This window comes from Triturus cristatus, chromosome 3_2, assembly GCF_964204655.1.
Source record: "Triturus cristatus chromosome 3_2, aTriCri1.1, whole genome shotgun sequence".
In the NCBI taxonomy this organism is placed as follows: domain Eukaryota; kingdom Metazoa; phylum Chordata; class Amphibia; order Caudata; family Salamandridae; genus Triturus; species Triturus cristatus.
In genome coordinates, this window is record NC_140584.1 from 314,693,125 (window position 1) to 314,710,859 (window position 17,735).

General features: G+C 42.7%; 1 protein-coding gene across 3 annotated transcripts in view; it reads right to left on the reverse strand.

Annotated features, from left to right (window-relative positions):
- Nucleotides 1–9,628, reverse strand: part of LOC146857258 (uncharacterized) — a 318,275-nt gene extending 308,647 nt beyond the window's left edge. For 2 of the 3 annotated variants that reach the window (XM_085647763.1, XM_085647765.1), the window contains exon 1: nucleotides 9,515–9,626. The gene's annotated coding sequence lies outside the window, so the exon portion shown is untranslated. Of the gene's footprint in view, nucleotides 1–9,514 lie in introns of all 3 variants that reach the window. The other variant, XM_085647764.1, reaches the window with a different exon arrangement.
- Nucleotides 9,629–17,735: the final 8,107 nt, after the last annotated feature.

Sequence of the window (17,735 nt, forward strand, 5' to 3'; positions counted from 1 at the left end):
CCCCCACAGACCCCTGCCCTCACCACATTTTCAACAGAGCCGCCGACACCATCGCACCCATACTCTGCCACACCATCAACCGCTCCCTGGCAACCGCCTCGTTCCCCAACGACTGGAAACACGCTGAGATCAACCCCCTCCTGAAGAAACCCTCGGCAGACCCCACCAACCTCAAAAACTACAGACCCATCTCCCTGCTCCCGTTCCAATCTAAAGTTATTGAGAAACCCATCAACAGCCAACTCGCCACATTCATCGAAGAGCACAACATCCTCGACTCCTCCCAATCCGGCTTCAGAAAAAAACACAGTACGGAAACGGCCCTCCTCGCCGCATTAGATGACATCCGCACCTTACTGAACAAAGGAGAAACAGCAGCCCTCATCCTCCTTGACCTCTCAGCGGCAATCGACACAGTCTCTCACCGCACCCTAATACGCAGACTCCACGAAGCGAGGATCCAAGACAAAGCCCTCGACTGGATCCGCTCCTTCCTCTCCGGCAGAACGCAGCGGGTCAGACTCTCCCCTTTCCTCTCGGACCCTACACTTACCACCTGCGGAGTCCCCCAGGGGTCCTCCCTCAGCCCTATGCTCTTCATCATCTACATGGCTCCACTAGCCCCCATCGTCAGAACCTACGGACTCAACATTGTGTCATATGCAGATGACACCCAACTCATCCTCTCCCTATCCAACAAACCCAACGCCGCCAGACACAACTTTCGAGAAGGCATGGAAGCCGTCGCCAAATGGATGAAAAACAGCTGCCTACAACTAAACACCAACAAAACGGAAGTACTCAACATGGGCCCAAACCCCAATGCCTGGAATGACACCTGGTGGCCCCCTACCCTCGGAAGCCCGCTCACCCCCACGGACCACGCACGCAACCTGGGAATCATCCTGGACTCAGAGCTCAAAATGGACCGCCAGATCAACTCTGTCTCGTCCTCCTGCTTCCACGCCCTCCGCCTCCTACGTAACACCTTCAAATGGATCCCACTCAAACACAGAAAGACCGTCACTCACGCCCTGGTCACCAGCAGGCTCGACTATGGCAACGCACTCTATGCCGGAATAAACAAAAACCTCACCCGCAAGCTACAGAACATCCAAAACGCCGCCGCAAGACTGATCCTCAACCTGCTAAGACACTGCCACATCTCCCAGCACCTGCTCACACTCCACTGGCTCCCCATCAAAGCTAGAGTCACCTTCAAGATGCTAACCCACGCTCACCAGGCCCTCCACGACACCGGACCCCCATACCTGAACAGCCAACTCAAATTCCACGTACCCCAAAGGACCCTACGATCAGCCCAGCTCTCTTTCGCCGTGGTCCCCTGCACCAGAAAGACCAGATCGGGAGGCCACTCATTCTCCTTCCGCGCGGCCAGAGCCTGGAACGACCATCCGCTACACCTCAGACAACATCGCTCCCCATCTTCGCAAGAAACCTCAAAACCTGGCTCTTCGACAGACCCTCTCCTTGATGGACTGGAACCTGCGACCCCCCTCCACCCCACAGCGCCTTGAGACCCTTACGGGTGAGTAGTCGCGCTTAACAAACACCTGATTGATTGATTGAGAAGATGTGCAAGCGTCTGCTAACCCTTCTGTAATACCATAGAGCAGCGAGGATCAAAAAGTCTGCACAAACACCTGTTCAACCCCTGGGGCACAATGCATAAGAAGGCCAAGGATGCAAGCAATGTTTCTACATTTACTGTCTTTAAGTCTTCATGGTTGTGTGGTTAGCTCAGTGAGTTGAATGCTCACTGCTAAGATTTAAATTTCAAATGCAAGTTGTAGGGTAAAATCCCATTAAAGGAGACTCAGCTTTACATCCTTAAAATGTCAAAAAGTGTATCAATTTCGATTGGGTGAAAATAATTGTATACGGAATGCTCCATACAAAAAGACGTTGGATACAAGTGCTACGTTAACAGAAGATTTTATAAAATGGTAGATATAGGAGGGAGCAGATATTTGATTTCGAAGATGTTTTATTTACAGATTTGATGGATACTTCAGCAAATGTATAATTCGGTTTATTCCTTTAATTTATCCATTCAATTTCCCCTAGAAACTGGCTTAATAAACAATTTGATTAATTTACGTTACTGGGCATTGGTTGTCAGAGATACTCAATGTGGCTCTACAGTTAGACTATAAATGTCACTAGACCAAAGGGATATGTGTCCATCAAACATCCTCCCAAAACGTATGTCAAAGAAGCAAGATATGGCGCTCTGAAACAGGTATCAACTAGTAGGGCTGAAAGTGGTTTACCACACTACATCCAAAGCTGTGCCCTATCAGAATGCATGGACCCTCATCACCAAGGTGGCAGGCTTCATCATTGGGTCATACTCCGCGATGGGCGGGGTGTGCAGGATCCAACAGGCTCCATCTGGAGCTCATTTTTCTATTTGTTTAATGACCCAAAAAAACAAGAAATTGCAATTCCTTCAAGGATGGTAGGAGTGTTGATTATAAGATGTGGGTATACATTTTAAATTCCCTATGATTAACCCATATTCAATTTATTCTCTATTGGTTGGTTAAATCCATGGTAAGATTAAAGGCAAAGGGGATGACTAGGAGAATTATAATAATCCCAAAAGTGCAACGAAATATAGCCAGCATGTTTCTCACCTTATAGTCCAATTCTCTCGACCTCTCCTTTTCCCAAGCCTGCCTTCTCCTCCTGTCTCTTGACAGCCAATTCTGTTTCATTTTCCCCATTTCCACTTTCTCTCCATCCAGCTCCTTTCTCGTTTTCTATCATCACCTCCCCCTCTACCAATAGAACCTTACACTTTACTTCGCTACCACACCTTTCACTCTCTCTTCCTCTCTTTCTATCACTCTATTCCTCTTTTCTCAGTGTCCTACTCCTTACCACTCCGTCTCTCCCTTCCTCTCTTTTTTCTCCCAACTCGACTCCCTTTTTGCCAGTTATCATTTATTCCTCCTCCTTACTGTCTATCTCAATCCGTCTCCCTCTTATCAATCGCAAACACTAATTTCCTTCAACCTTCCACTCTCTTCTATTTACACTCAACCTCTCTCTCGCCCTCTTTGTTACCCGTCTCTATCTCCCTCTCGAATTATCTCACATGCAGTCTACATTTATTTATGACATTGTCTCCTTCCCATGCTCTTTATTTCTTCGGTCCCTCTTCATTTCTCTCTCATTCTCTCTTGCCCTCTCTCCCTTTCTTTTTCACTCTCTCTTTCCCACCCACCCTCTCTCCTCTGTTGTGTTGCTCTCTCTCAATCACTCCCTTGCTTTATCACTCTCTATGCTGACTCTCTCTATCTTTTTTATAAATGTATTTTTACTGAGCAGAATAAAACAGCATACATTAAAGCCAGCATCCCTTAACATCGATATACATCATAATACAATTAATACATCATTTTTAATTATGGAGAAGTAATCATGTCAAAAAGCTGGAATATGTCGGGCAAAAATCCTACCAACCCAGCTAGCTTGCTTACAACATAAAAAATAGGTATTACCTGAATAGTATACTAAAGTGCAAATGCAGTTAGATTTAAAATCCTAAGAATATCATTGAGCAGCATAATTTACACAATTAAACAAAGTGCCAGTGCTAGTGCAAATATATGCTCCCGAAGGAAGCCAAACTACAGTGCAAGCCTTCTCTAGTACTAAAGTGCAAAAATAGAATTAAGGTCAAAGAAATGTCATTTGACAGTGTAATTTACACGATCAAGTAAAGTGCAAATGCAAGTGCAGATATATACTCCCAGTCTCATAAAAAAGGAAATGGAAATACCATTGATGACCCGGGAGTATGATTCATAAAAGAAAGTCTGAAATAATACTTACCCCTGAGCCTTCTTATTAATCATAAACATATTCCAGATAATTATTCAACACCACATTGTCCCTGAAGATGTCTTACCATTTGACCAAAAAGTTTCCAGATTGACACAAATTTCTTAATCGCTCCCACCCTTTTAACATATGCTTCTCCAAAGGTTCTCACACGTTTGATTTTTTTATACCATTCAATAAGAGTTGGGGTCTTAGTTGTTTTCCAATTCTGCAAGATCAATGAACGTGCCACCAAAAAAGGAAATTGATAATAACATTTCACCCGCTTTTGTTAACACCTGATTTGCGCTTTGTTTTAATAAACCAAACAATGCCGCCTCCAGTTCTAGTTGTACAATGGTTCCGATAGTGCAGCTGAGCCCAGCACATAATTCCAGCCAAGACAGCCTCAATCTAGGGCATGTACAGGCAATATGTTGCCAACCGCCCTCACCGGCTTTCTGACATCGAAAACAGGTATTTTCCACCTCGGATGGATTTTATGGAGGGCCTGTGGTGTATAATAAACTGACAATCAGGACAGGAAAGCCATCCTTTTAAAATTGGCAGCCCTAAGTAGCTTATTTCCATTCTGCGAAATTGCTTGCCATTCTCTAATTGAGAAATTGCAGGCCAACTCATTTTTTGTTTTTTCTAAGAAATTAGTAACAATCAAAGGCTCCCCTTGATTTTGAAAAACTCTATACCAATTCCCTGTGCCTCTCAATTTAATTCTAAACACGGACGCAAGAACTGAAGGGGTGCCTGTGTTACCTAAGGGTGTATATTTATTTATCCAGGATCTAACCTGAAGGAAACTAAAAAAAAATAACCTACCTTGAGTGCCACATCTGGGCTGCACCTCCTCCCAGGTCATACATCTACCTCCTAACAAAAAGTGACCTAACTCTTTAAAACCTTTTAACTCCCAATGTTTAATATGACTACTATGAATAAAAAGGCCGAAGCTTCTAGCCTCTGACAACCCCTAATATTCAAATCCCGTCGATTTTGCAAAAAAACCAACCCGAAGTCTAGAAGAGAATTGTTGAAGCGTCTTATATCTTACTTTTTTAGGCAACTTTGATGTTTTTAAAAACACCGGAAGCTGAGTCCCTTCTGCATCAGCCATTTTCCGCATAAAAAAAACATCCAAAGACCCCCCATTATCAAGCAAACTAACTAGAATATCCATAAATGCTGCCTCAAAATAAGTTTGAATATGAGGAAGTTCCAACCCCCCCAACTTGTATCTAGCTGCAAAATTGATAGTTTTACTCTTGAAGCTTTTTTATTCCAGATAAACTGTCGAAAATGTTTATCCAATTCTCTAAAATATGCTGCGCTAACTTTAATCGGGACATTGGAAAAAAGAAAAATTAATAAGGGTAATACTGACATCTTGATCAGGGCAACCCGTCCTATCAAAGAAAGAGGGAGGAAGCCCCATTTACCCAATAAATCTTTGATCTTGCTCAATGTAGCTTCATAGTTTAGCTTATAAAGATCCGCATATCAGTTTGTACATAGATTCCTAAATAGCGGATCGGTTCAGGGGAGTATGCTTGTTGTTTCAAAATATCCGGAAGAAAGTTGCAACAAACATTAAGTGCCAATACTTCAGTTTTTTGTGATTAATTTTGTATCCTCCAATTTATGTCTCTCTCTCTATCACACACACTCGATCTCCTTTTCTATCTATTTTCTCCTCACTATATCCCTCCACTCGGCTTGGTCTCTCTCACCTGATGTCTCTCTTAACTCCCTTTTTCTCTCCACCTCGCTAGTCTGTCTGAAAGTGCACTCTATCTCTTTCTGATGTCTCTCTGTTTCTTCTCCCTTTCTCCCTTTGTCTCTGTTCCTCTCTCCCTTAATCTTTTTCTTTCACATGGCCCCCTTACCCAGCAGCGGTTCCTCCATGGGAGCAGATGAGCGTCACCTCCCCCCCCCACCCCCCCCACCCCCGCTCCCCTCCTCATCCTACCGGGTAAAAAGCATCAAAAATGAAATGGTAATAAAAGGATTTTATTACCATTTTATTTTGACAATTTCTGCCAGCAAATGGAGTGTGAGGGCAGGCCATGGCCCCCTTATCCAGCAGCTGTTCCTCCATAGGAGCGGATGAGCGTTACTCCCCCCCAGCCCCATTCTCCCCCCTCACCCTGCTGGGCAAAAAGTATCAAAAATAAAATAGTAATAAAAGGATTTATTTACCATTTTATTTTTGACACTTTCTGCCAGAAAATGGAATGCGAGGGCAGGGTGGGCCAGTGTGTCACTGTTGCCAATGATTGGCAGCAGTGAGGAGTAGCCACATAAGTTTGTATTGCACATGCTGGTTTGGCCGGCTACCTTGCAACGACATAAGCAATTCAAACCTCTCCAACCAGCCTGTCTTAGACAGCTGGGTTGGTGAACAGGCACTGGCCCACAGTGCCTTTTGGAGCATGGAGCCAGCCCACTCCAGCCAATCAAGAAGCTTTAGAACAGTGTCTTCATTGGATGAGAGAGTCACCGGTGGGCTTCGCTCTCGGAGGACCTGCTGCAGAACGACCAGGATATACTACAGAACATCAAGCAGCAGTGTAAGGCAAGTGATTTTTTGTATGTGTTTATGTTCATGGTATATTATTGTGTATTTGTTATGTGTATATATGTGTGCATATTATGTATATTATGTGTATTTATGTGTATATATTATGTACATTATGTGTATTTGTTATGTCTATATTTTTTGTGTCCCCCCCCAATGTAATTTGCCACCCACCTCCTCTGCCCTTGTCACCATCCTAAATCTCGCATACCCTTGAGTAGTGGCACATGCCACCTACTCTAGCGCTTGTAAAGAGGGATCTGGAAACCAAGCACTGTTTTTTATGATTTTATTCAGTATATGGCAGAACCCTAGAGGGGGGTGTACGAAAACACCTCGAGGAACGAACGAAAAAACCCTCTCCACAGTTCACCATGCTGTTAGCGACTGCATTTCTTTGTTCAATCAAGTTCGCAAATATGTTTATTCAGACCTCAGTCTAGCTATTTACATTTCTTAAAATCATCATCTTAAAAAGACACTAATCTTTAAACTTCTCTTTTCTTGTGGCGAATAGAAAACGCCCCAGGGCAATGGCCACATCTAAATATTTCAAATCCATCCGCAAGATTTTGAACGTTCCCTCGAACCAAGGCGCCACATTTTTAAAATCCTGGTTTTAAAAGTTGCCGTCTTAAAGCGCAAGCATAACATACAAACTGATAAAATATACAGAGGTGTGCATTCTCTCTTAAGAGCAGACCAACAATTTCCCTGTTTTCACTGTAATTTGCAAACCTTAGACGAATTGTGTAGAAAGGATGCAAACCTATTGGAATTTTAAATATATTGTCTCTCTTGTCTTGAAAGTGCTGAAAGATAGCACAAATTAGAATCGTCACCCCACGAAGATCTGAACAAGGAAACTTGCTCTTTATATTGCCGATAATAACCGTCTCTTTAGCTGAAAATACCAAGAGCAAGAGACCTCAGGTCAGATTCCGACATGTTGAGGGGGGGCCTGCAGACACCCGGGATCCTGTCAATATTGACTTCTTATTGATCTTACCCGAGACCTGAGGAGGAGGCGCTGCATTTCCTTATTTACTCATGTGTTTTTTAATGCTCATTTCCTCTTAGCAATGCCGATCTACTGGGCTCTAAATGTGAGTGTCAGCTGAGGAACTAGTTTGACAAACCGGTTTTTCAGTGAAGGCCTCTTGGCCCGCGGCACCCTAGGCCATTCAGAAAATGTGCCTTAACTCTACTTTTGCAAGAAGGTGATAGATGGAATGCTTTAATTCATCTCAACCACTGGCAGTCAACTGGGCCGCATGCCAATCCATCCTTTTTCTCCCAACATGATACCTCAGTTTGAACCCAGCAAAATGCAAATCAGTTCTGACTCTGCTCCAATGGGAACAGTCCAGCTCAAACTGCCAATCCTGGTCCTCCCTGAACCGAAATACAAGCAACCTAGGCCCAGTTTCACCCTGACATGGGCTCATCAGACAGGTATAGCTTGATTCCAGTGGCACAGTGAGCACACGTCTTGGCATGCCCGTTGCACTTAGGGCATCAACTGCAACAACACCAAGGTGATGGATGGAATGCTAGAATTAATCTCAGCCACCAGCAGTTACTCCGGGCCATTTCCCAATGCATAGTTTTACACCCACCATGCCATGAGTCCAAACTGATGCTGAATAAAGGGCAAAAAAACAATGAATTGGGGTGCCTGCAGATCTTGCAATGACCTAGGCATTACTATTCCTCAGATGTTGCCTTTCTTAGTTACCACAATCCCACAGGTCTTGACATCCCCCTGACTTTGCTTCCACCTTGATGTTGCTACCCTCAAATAATACTATCGCAAATTGCGTTGCTGTGTTCCAGACATCTGATTCCCCACATGCTTCAATCTCTCAGAGTTTGTAATGACCAGGTTTTGCTAATTTCTGGAAATTATTATCCCTAGATGTTGCTATCCCACAGGTGTTGCTATTCCCTAGGTATTGCTGCCGCACAGGTATTGATATTTCTTAAGTGGTGTTAAGTCCCTCGGGCCTCATTTACTAGAAAATGATGCAGCACAGCATCACGACATTTTGCTGAGCCAAGCTGAGTCATGACGCGTCCGTGTGTTTGACTCTGCACTGGCGAACAATTGGCTACCATGTGCCAGCGAAGCAACCCTTGCATCTCGGTGCAAGGGTGCCTGCGTTGCAGGGATGATTGTTTTGTGCAAAAAGGGACACCTTCCTGGACAAAAACAATCATTTGGCATTTTCCTCCTTCTATGCATGCTACGGAGGCCAAAACTAAGATAAATAAAAGCAGTTCTACTCATTGTGCCACTAGGTAGAATTCTGATAGATTCCCAGCTTTACAAAATTTTGTAAATCAGGGAATGTGTCAGGTTCCATGGATGTTGTGTGGGAACATGCACAGCAGAGTAATGCATGAAAGGGGTCCAAAGTTACTGGGCCAGGAAAAATCACGCAGTGTTGTAAATATGTGCAAGCCCATTCCAGACGGTGAGTTAAGAAAAGTGACACAGCGGTGGCACAATGAGCTTGTAAATAAGGACCTTCATGTTTTCTGTATTTATTTCTGGTGTCGGTTTCCCCATGGCGCAGCTACCTCTTAGTGACACTAATCCCCAGAAGTCGGTATCCTCTGATGTTGGTGTTTTCCTTATTCTTGTTTTCCCTTTTGAGTTGTTGCTCTTCAGATGTCGCAATGTATCGGGTATTGCTGTCCCTTTGGATGGTGCAACTTCTGAGGTGTTGCCATTTATCAAGTGTTATACTCCTCGAGATGCTGTAATCGCCGAAATGCCGTTTTTGTCCTCGAGGAGTTGATATTCTCAAACGTATCTATCCCTCGGATTTCTCGGTCTCTCGGTTTGTGCTTTCACCCGAGTTTGCGTTTCGTTCAGATATTGCTCTTTTGAGGCTCATGCTCCCATTTTCCTGAGACATTAAAATCGCAATAGAAATTCTAACCAGCTCACAAATGTAACCTGCATCATATTTCAGAAGCCCTCCGCCTTTCTCCCCTTCCGAAATTGTACCTTCACCAAGGTTCTATTCCACCAACCTTCGCAGCGAGTCATTTACTCCTTACCTGTGTCTGTCCCCGCCGGTGTCTGCTCTCTTTCGCTGTCTGTTCTGTCTGGCGTCCTCTGGCCAGGGATCGGTATAAGAGGCTCGAAAGTCCCTGCATGTCTCGTGTCACGCCTCCAGGTGAAGGCCTCGCCCTTCCTCGGCAGCACTACGCACGCACTTGTGCCCGAGAGATGCTGCTGTGGCGCATTGAAACACCTGCTGAGCGTACGAAATACCAACGTAACCACAGACCTCGAGAGACACGCCCATTAGAAGCCCGCAATAGGGTTATAATTATGAGGAGGTAGACGGTACCTTGGAATGACAGGATAGAACAATAGAAGATGGCATGGATTGTTTTGGCGCGAAGTGATAATGAGTTGATTACATTTGCACTAAGTATTACCGGGTAGTATGGAGTGAGAAAGAGTGGCATCGACTGCAATGAACTTCGTGGAATGACATGACGTAACCAAGCGTGAGTTTAACTATCACGCACTAATACATGATGGCACAGATTAGCATGAGGTGACAAAGGTTGACATGGACTGGCATGCAGAAACATAGGATGGCATGGACGGGCATGAACTGAGAAAGAGTGGCATACACTATAATGAATTGGTAGAGGGTGGCATAAAATGGAAGGGCTGGCGCGTCAAAGGGTAGCAGGGCAGGAAAGTAGGGAGAGGGGTGTGGGCGGATAATTTGAGGACCATGCCAGCCCTTAATAACATTGCCCCGTCCCCCGCCCCATGGATTCAACCCAGATCGTGACTGGGGGTGTGTCTGAAAATTTCCAGCACTCCTTCCTTTGTTCACCCTTAGTTGGCAGGGTATGCCCAGACGTGGGTCCCTTGCTCACTTTGCCACTGGATTCAAGCTAGCTTGGCTGATGAGGGGTGTTACACCAAAACCGGTCCCAGGATGCTTTTTTTTCCGGTCCAGGGAAGACGTGGCTTGGCAGTTCAGGCTGGACTGTTACCATGAGGCACAGGGTAAAGACTGATTTGCATATAGCTATGTTACCTGGGGTGGCGAAGTGAGCTTAAGAACGATGATGGATTCAACCCAGATCTGTAACTGGGGGCGAGTGTCTGAATATTTTCAGCACTGCGTCCATCATCTCCTTCTGTTCACCACATTAGTGCCAGTTCCACATCTAAATGCAGCTGCAAGTAACTGAAAGTTGACCAGTCAACTTTGGCAAAGGACCTTAGAAACATATTTAAATATAATAAAAAAAATCTTGTTGATGCACATATGATAAATAGTGTTCTGTATTGTTTTGCACTATTCTATGGCACTTACTACCTCTATGTGTGACACTGAATGTGCTTACTGATATGGGCAGCAAGATACACCACATAGGGTAGTGTGAGGTTGGAAGGGTGTTGTCTTTTGTGATCCTTAGTGGGAAGTGCTTAAATGCAGTGTGTGATAACCAGTGAGGGACGGTTAATGTGCATTAGATGCAGCCCACAGTAGTATGGGGGATGATGAAATGTGAGAGATACAGACCCACATTTTATGGTTTTTCATGACACTGGCAATTTTGAACAACTCTGCAGTGCCCTATATGGTATTTATTATGGCAATAGTCTGCTTAGCTGGTTACTGCACTGGGTTGCCCAATCAGACATTTTAGGGCAGATGTACTTACATTTCACATAACACAGCAAGACAACTTGCTGTGCTGCATTGTATGATGGGCAGATAGCAGAAATCCACCATATGTACAAGGATATGGCACATTTCCACTGTCTCCTAGAGCTGGTGCACTGCGTACTGCTTAGCGCCAACGCAGGTACCCTTGTATCATGGAGCAAGGGTGCCTGCGTTACGTGCAGGATTATTTTTGAACAGGAAGGGACACCTTCCTGCACACAAACAATCCTTAGAAACATATTCCTCTTCTTTATGTGCTGCAGAATGCAGCACACATAGAATAAGGAAGTAAAAAGAAAAAAGAGCAATTAAGGTCCTCTTCATTACACTTCCCTGGGTAAAGCATAGTATTATGATGCATTCCCAGGTTTACTAGCTTTAGTAAATCTGAGAGCATGCCAAAATCCATAGGTGGATGCATGGGAAGGCCCTTGTTTCACCCACGGAGCGCCATCCCAATGCAAGGTAACACAAGGCAGAGAAATGTGCTGCCTTGTGTTACTTTGTATTTATTAAACCATGCCAAACCATGCAATGTGGCTTTGCATGGCTTAGTAAATACCAAAAATGCTTTTGCTTTGGGGTGTCAACACAAAAGTGACGCAACACCGATGTGAAATCTTAGTAAATCTGCTGTCTAGTTGTGGGCAAGAGCAGGCTTCATTGGAGGGAGAGAACAGTGGAGAGATCTACTGGAATGTGCATTGTTATTATCATCTCATGTCTGAAATCCATTGTGAGATGTAACAAAATGGCTATAGTGTACAGATATTTGGGGCCTGCAGTCATGGACTAGATTAAGGTCCTCCGATTGACACGTGTTGAGTGACAGTTCTCTTCAGCTACTTCATGTCTGTTCTGTTCATTTAGTGATGGCTGGTTTATTGGGATCCATAATACTGGTGATGGAAACCCTTGCCTTAATCGAATATAAGAGGTGTAAGTTACAGCTGGCTGCTGACTGCTCAGTGTCATGGTATTAGCATTAGTGTAGGTCAGAAATGATATGTATGAACTTACATAACTATATAATACCCCAGTGAAGCCTATTTCAGCCCACCGTAACTTACCTGCTGATGGAAACTAGTTTGCTAGTTGGGTTGTTTCCAATCTCTGGGTTGTATGCTGCAGATTGAGCTTGAGGGTGCTTTCTTTCCAGGTTCTATTGCTGGGATGTGGGGAATATTGTAGTTGTCTTGGAAATAGCCATGTTTTCAACTGTCTTCTGAAATGTATATGTTCCAGGTTGCTCTGAATGATGGCTGGTATTGTTTTCTAGAGCATGCCGGCTTGTACTGAGAAAGCAGTACCTTCTACGGATTTCTTAATGTAAATTGGTATGATGATACATGGTGCAAGTCTGGAGCGTAGTGTCCTGATTTGTTTGTATTGCTTGAATCTAGCTTGTAGATATAGCAGTCATTTTCCTTGGAGGATCCGTGAACAATGCAAAGTGCCTTGAACATTGTCCTTCTTGCTATAGGTAGCCCGTGGACTGATTGCAAGACTGGAGCCACGTGTTCTCTTGGGTGAAGGTAGAGAAGAAAGCTTGATGCAGCATTTTGGATGAGTAGAATTTTGTGAGTGATGAATGTGGGTACACCAAGGTATTGGCTTTTGGTATAGTCAAGCTTGGAGATTACTAGAGTGAGGATTGCTTGAAGTTTCTGTTGGAATCCAAGGTATGGGAGGATGCAACATAGTGTTTTCAGTGTGTTAAAGGCCCTCTGTTTTACGTTGTTAACATGTGGTATCAAATATAGGTCTGAATCTATGGTTGTTCCTAGACTTCTGACTTCTCCTGATATTGTTGGAGGGGCCTCATGTTCCTTAAGCTATATAGTGGTGGGCTGGTAATTTTCTCATTGTCCATAGGTCGTAAGCTCTGTCTTTGCAGTATATAGCTTTAGATGGTTATTCATCACCCATGTGTTTATGGCCCGAAGGTAGTCATAACGTTTTAAATTGTAGAAGTCTTCCAGACTATCCATTTAAAAAAAATGATTTGAGTGTCACTACATAGTTGTAACAAGAGAGGTTGAATCATTTAATCAGGTTTGGTAAGGGTGTTATGTAAATGTTGAATGATAGAAGGGATATGCTGGACCCCTGTGGGGTGCCTCCATATTTGTGTGAGGAGCTGATATTAAAGTTAGTACTAATGCTAGTTCAATGTCACAGCTGAGGGGCCAAAAATCAAAGTGGGATTAGCTGAACTTCCTTCTCACCTTTTACACATGGTTTGCCAAACGTGAGTCTGTCGTGTCAAGATATTGCACAACTGTACAAGGCATTGAGTCACGTTGTTATTAAGCCAGCAACTTTCATGGTATTTCCTATTCCTGATACATAACTGATTGTCACTACCTAAAGCTACCAGTCATTTAGTAGCAACGTCCAATCAGGAAACTCAATATTCCAATATGGCATCAGGCACGACTTACATTTGACTGGCATTGCTCTAGCCTACACTCGGCTGTTGTGAAATATACTCTGGGGAGATAATGTGTCTCCTCCACAGATCATTATTTTATTTTCGGGAGCCAGATAGTTTGTTAGGTTAACATGCCTGCTGCAGAGGGCTGCACTCTATCAGTAGTGTGACTCTTAAATGATCCTATATAGCCTGACATGTCACAAAGCGCTGCTATAACAGAATATTTTTCCCAAAAAATGTAATATCTAGATAACCCTTCCAGGGTCAATAGACTGAGGATTCATCTCCTTGAACCAAATATTGTAGAAACTATAGTCAGGGCATCTTAGGATGAATACTTTTGAATTAAAGTTGACCTTCTCTAGCCATCCCCGCAGAAAATCAGCTAACATTTTCCGATTTTTGTATTTTGTAGTTTTAGATCCTTGTAATATGAGTCTGCTTTTGGAAATGTATTGACTCCTTAGAAATTCTGCTTTATGTAATTTATGGTCATATAGAACATATGTGACTCAGCACTCAAAGCTATTATCCAAGTCTATTGTCCAAATGCAGCTTGACCTGGTAATACTTTCATATTTAATTCCAACAAAATCACATAATGCACAGACTCAAATGCAGTTTTTCTTTAAAAGTTGATTTCCTTATTCATAAACTTCTCTCTCTCTCCCTCTTGGACTTCTTCAGGGTTTGTTTCATTATTCTTTCTGTATGTGGCATTGAACACAATAATCTTTCCAGCATGAGAACGTGAACAATAAAACTTGGACTCTAAATTCTTCTGTTTCCTTCTTTAGCAAACCAGGGTAAAAAATCCTTTCATCCTATGTAATCTGTGATCACTTGTAGTCGAGTGAGTTGGGTCACTCACATGTGGCGTTTTGTGCAGCATTAGTTGAGGTTTAAAAAGAGGCATATATGCTCTCTATGCTATTATTGAGTGTCTCCTGTGAGCAAGGTTAAGATGACTGATCTTCCAGACATGTGCACCTTTTTTGAATTTCAATATAACCCAATTCAGTGACAGATGTGATAAGTATTACCTAAGTCTCTGTTGTAAATTACTAGTTTAATTTATAGTCATAACAAATAAATTTCTTTTATGAGGTCCTAAGTAATTAATCTACTAAATGCATAGTATTTAGTGAACATTTGGTATAGCGTTTTTATTAGGGAAAGTGTGAGAACACTGGGTGGTACGAATATATGGATTTCCACAGATTTGGGAATTTCCCTTCACACAAAAATGCTGAAAATCTGTGATTTAGCCAAAGGTTGTTTTTGCAGGCCATTCTGGGTAAGAAAAGGTATTGGAACCCACGCAAACTACACCTCCCCAGACTACCTTTGGTACCTTGTTTGTAGACATATTTGGGACTGCCAGGTTTCCCAGAGGGCCATCCTATTACTGTCCTAAATACTGCAGTAACCTACATAATCCAGAACTGGTCCATGTGCAAGGCTAAATCATAATCTTTGCTTGTGTCTTAGGAGCTGTAGGAAGCCTTTCACACAAGTGGGGTACTGTGTTTATTGGGAAAAGTGTTGGAACACTGTGTGGTAGGATATTTGTGGATCACCGCAGATTCGACTAGCCTGGTCGGCTTCCACTTTTATTATGCTATGTAATGTCAGTATGGCGAGGGTGCTGTGAAATGCAGCAAAACAAAGAACATCAAACATGGCACTTGTGAGAAGCATTTCCCTTGCATGCTAAATTTGATTTTGGGAAACAAAATGTTTCTGTTGTTTTTACCAGAAATATTTCCTTTTCCAACTTTGTGGATGACCAGTTGAAGTCCATCGCAGTGTAAAAGTAGTGTGGTGGACGTCAGTGAGTCATTGTCTACCCTAAAGCAGTTAAAACCCACCAAGTGCATTTAGCCTGATGCCCCGGCCAATAAGAATGGATAACAAGCTGCAGGGATATGGTGGCCAAATTGGACTAACTCCTTTGTTTCAAGATCATAGGGGATTCTCCAGTTCCACAAGGCCCCAGCATGGTAGGCTTCTGGGACTGGGGAACAAAGAAAAGCACTGTGGTCAAATAAAGGTAGCAGGTGCAGTGGCCATGAACAGCCTAGAGAAACTTTCAGTTGATGGTCAGTTCATGGTTTATAAAGAAGAGGGCTTGAAAGGGAATACAAAAATATTGAGAAGTACATAGAAAATAGAAGAGGCGATAGAGAGAAGAGGCTATAGAAAAGGAGAGAATGTTGAGAGAAAGAACAGTAAGTAAGTACAAAAAGCAAGAGAGGGCAGGAGAGAAAGGAATGACAAGATAGATGCAGCCACATAGTGGGAAAAAGATTGAGAGAGATGGGAGCGTAGAGATTGGGAAAGTGGGAGAGAATAGAGAAAGTAGGAGAGAGTCTAAAGGAGCAAAATGCGAGCTGGGTAAACATAGAGAAATTGTGATTGGAGATTTGAGTTGGAATTTATAGCTAATCATTTTATAGCCCAATGTGATTTCAAGCACACTTTTGCACTTTATTTTCTAAAAGGGATCTTTGTGTAATATCCAAAAATTACCTTGGATAGGAGTCTTTAAAATCCTAATAAGGTCTAATCATTTTTACCTGATCAACATTGTTTTAAAAAAAAATTGCTTAACAATGGCCCCTTCTTGTTATTTGTTACTATATGCTCTTGGTGAGAAGTGCAAGTTCTACTAAGGAGGTGATTGGCTTTTTAGTGCAGAAAATACAGCCACCTCTCAGTAACGGTTTCAGTACATGGAGCTTAATTTTTATCTAAATTTGCATTAATGCTGAACAATGCCTCTGCAAGAAAATATTTTCCATGTCCAGTACACCTGGCAGGCTCCCATGCTTTCTACATTCAGCACTCAGAAAAAAGCATACTTGCCCAAGCAATGTTAGCCACATAGAGGGTGCATCTTAAAGATTCTATGCAAAGAGTCCACTGCATGTGAAAGAGAAGAGAATTTCCATAATTCTGGAAGCGTAGCATCCATAGTGGGAGGTACCATGCAAGCAGCATCAGAGATGTTATCACAGAGCAGGGTCCTACTTGAAAACTGTGAAACCACCACTCAGAGCATTAGAGGCAGTGCTGCTGCCTGCCCATCCATGGCACATATGACTGGAGATGGAGCTAGTGTCCTCAGTCAGGTCATTGGCCTCCAATGGATCTATCCAAGTTCACACAATCAGCTTTCCTTTACCAAGCCCATTTGTTTTGCTGGTTGTTGTCTGATGAGGTTTCTTTTGTACAACGTCTTTCTCAGAACCTTCCTTTTACTAGAAGGGGTACCTGCCAATGTCAGATCCTGCTTTAAGTCCATGCAGCTTTGACTGTTGATTTTGATCAAATGTAATTAATTATCCATCTTTTGTCACAACCTAATAGTAAAATCATTGTGGGACCTTACCCAAATTCTATTTAGTTTTCACCATTGTTGAAGCTCAAAAATGTTTAAAACACACTGTTCACCACTAATTTCCCAAAATGTCCCGGATGGATAATCTCCAAGCTCTCTCTAGAGTTATTTTAAAATAGTGACAAGTTAACTTAAAACTTCACTTAAAATGTTGGTTAGAATTACGAAACTCCACTCTTTATGAATGTAATGATGTAGTTTCCAATTTTGACGGGACGTAAGATTTATCCTTTTGAGCCTCCCAGATGTGATGATTTCCTGATGCAGAATGTCCCAAGTAGGACATCTTCCAGTAAAATAATTTTGAGCGTGGAGACAGAACAACAACCAACAGAGGTAATAGTTGTGGGAGGAATGGCTCTAATCTGAGGCCAGCTCATGTTTAAAAAAAATAACTTGATAAGCTTTGCATTTCACAAAGCTTGAAAATTATAGAAAATACACAAAGTTGTGAATCAGCCTGCTTTACAATTTTGCACTCTTCTACTTTATATTCCATCCAATAGATAGGATATAAAGTTGGATTCTGAAAAGTTGATTGGGTGTGCTTTAATATATAGGTTAAAAAAAATTCACATATTCCTTCACATAGAATCACACGGTGTGCACCTGAATATCAAAACCAGAATAGCAATTGCATAGAATATCATGACAGAATACTGAATCCAAAATATCGACAGGTAAATAAGGATAGTTTTTCTATACCTTTCTCCATTTATGTACCTATACAATACA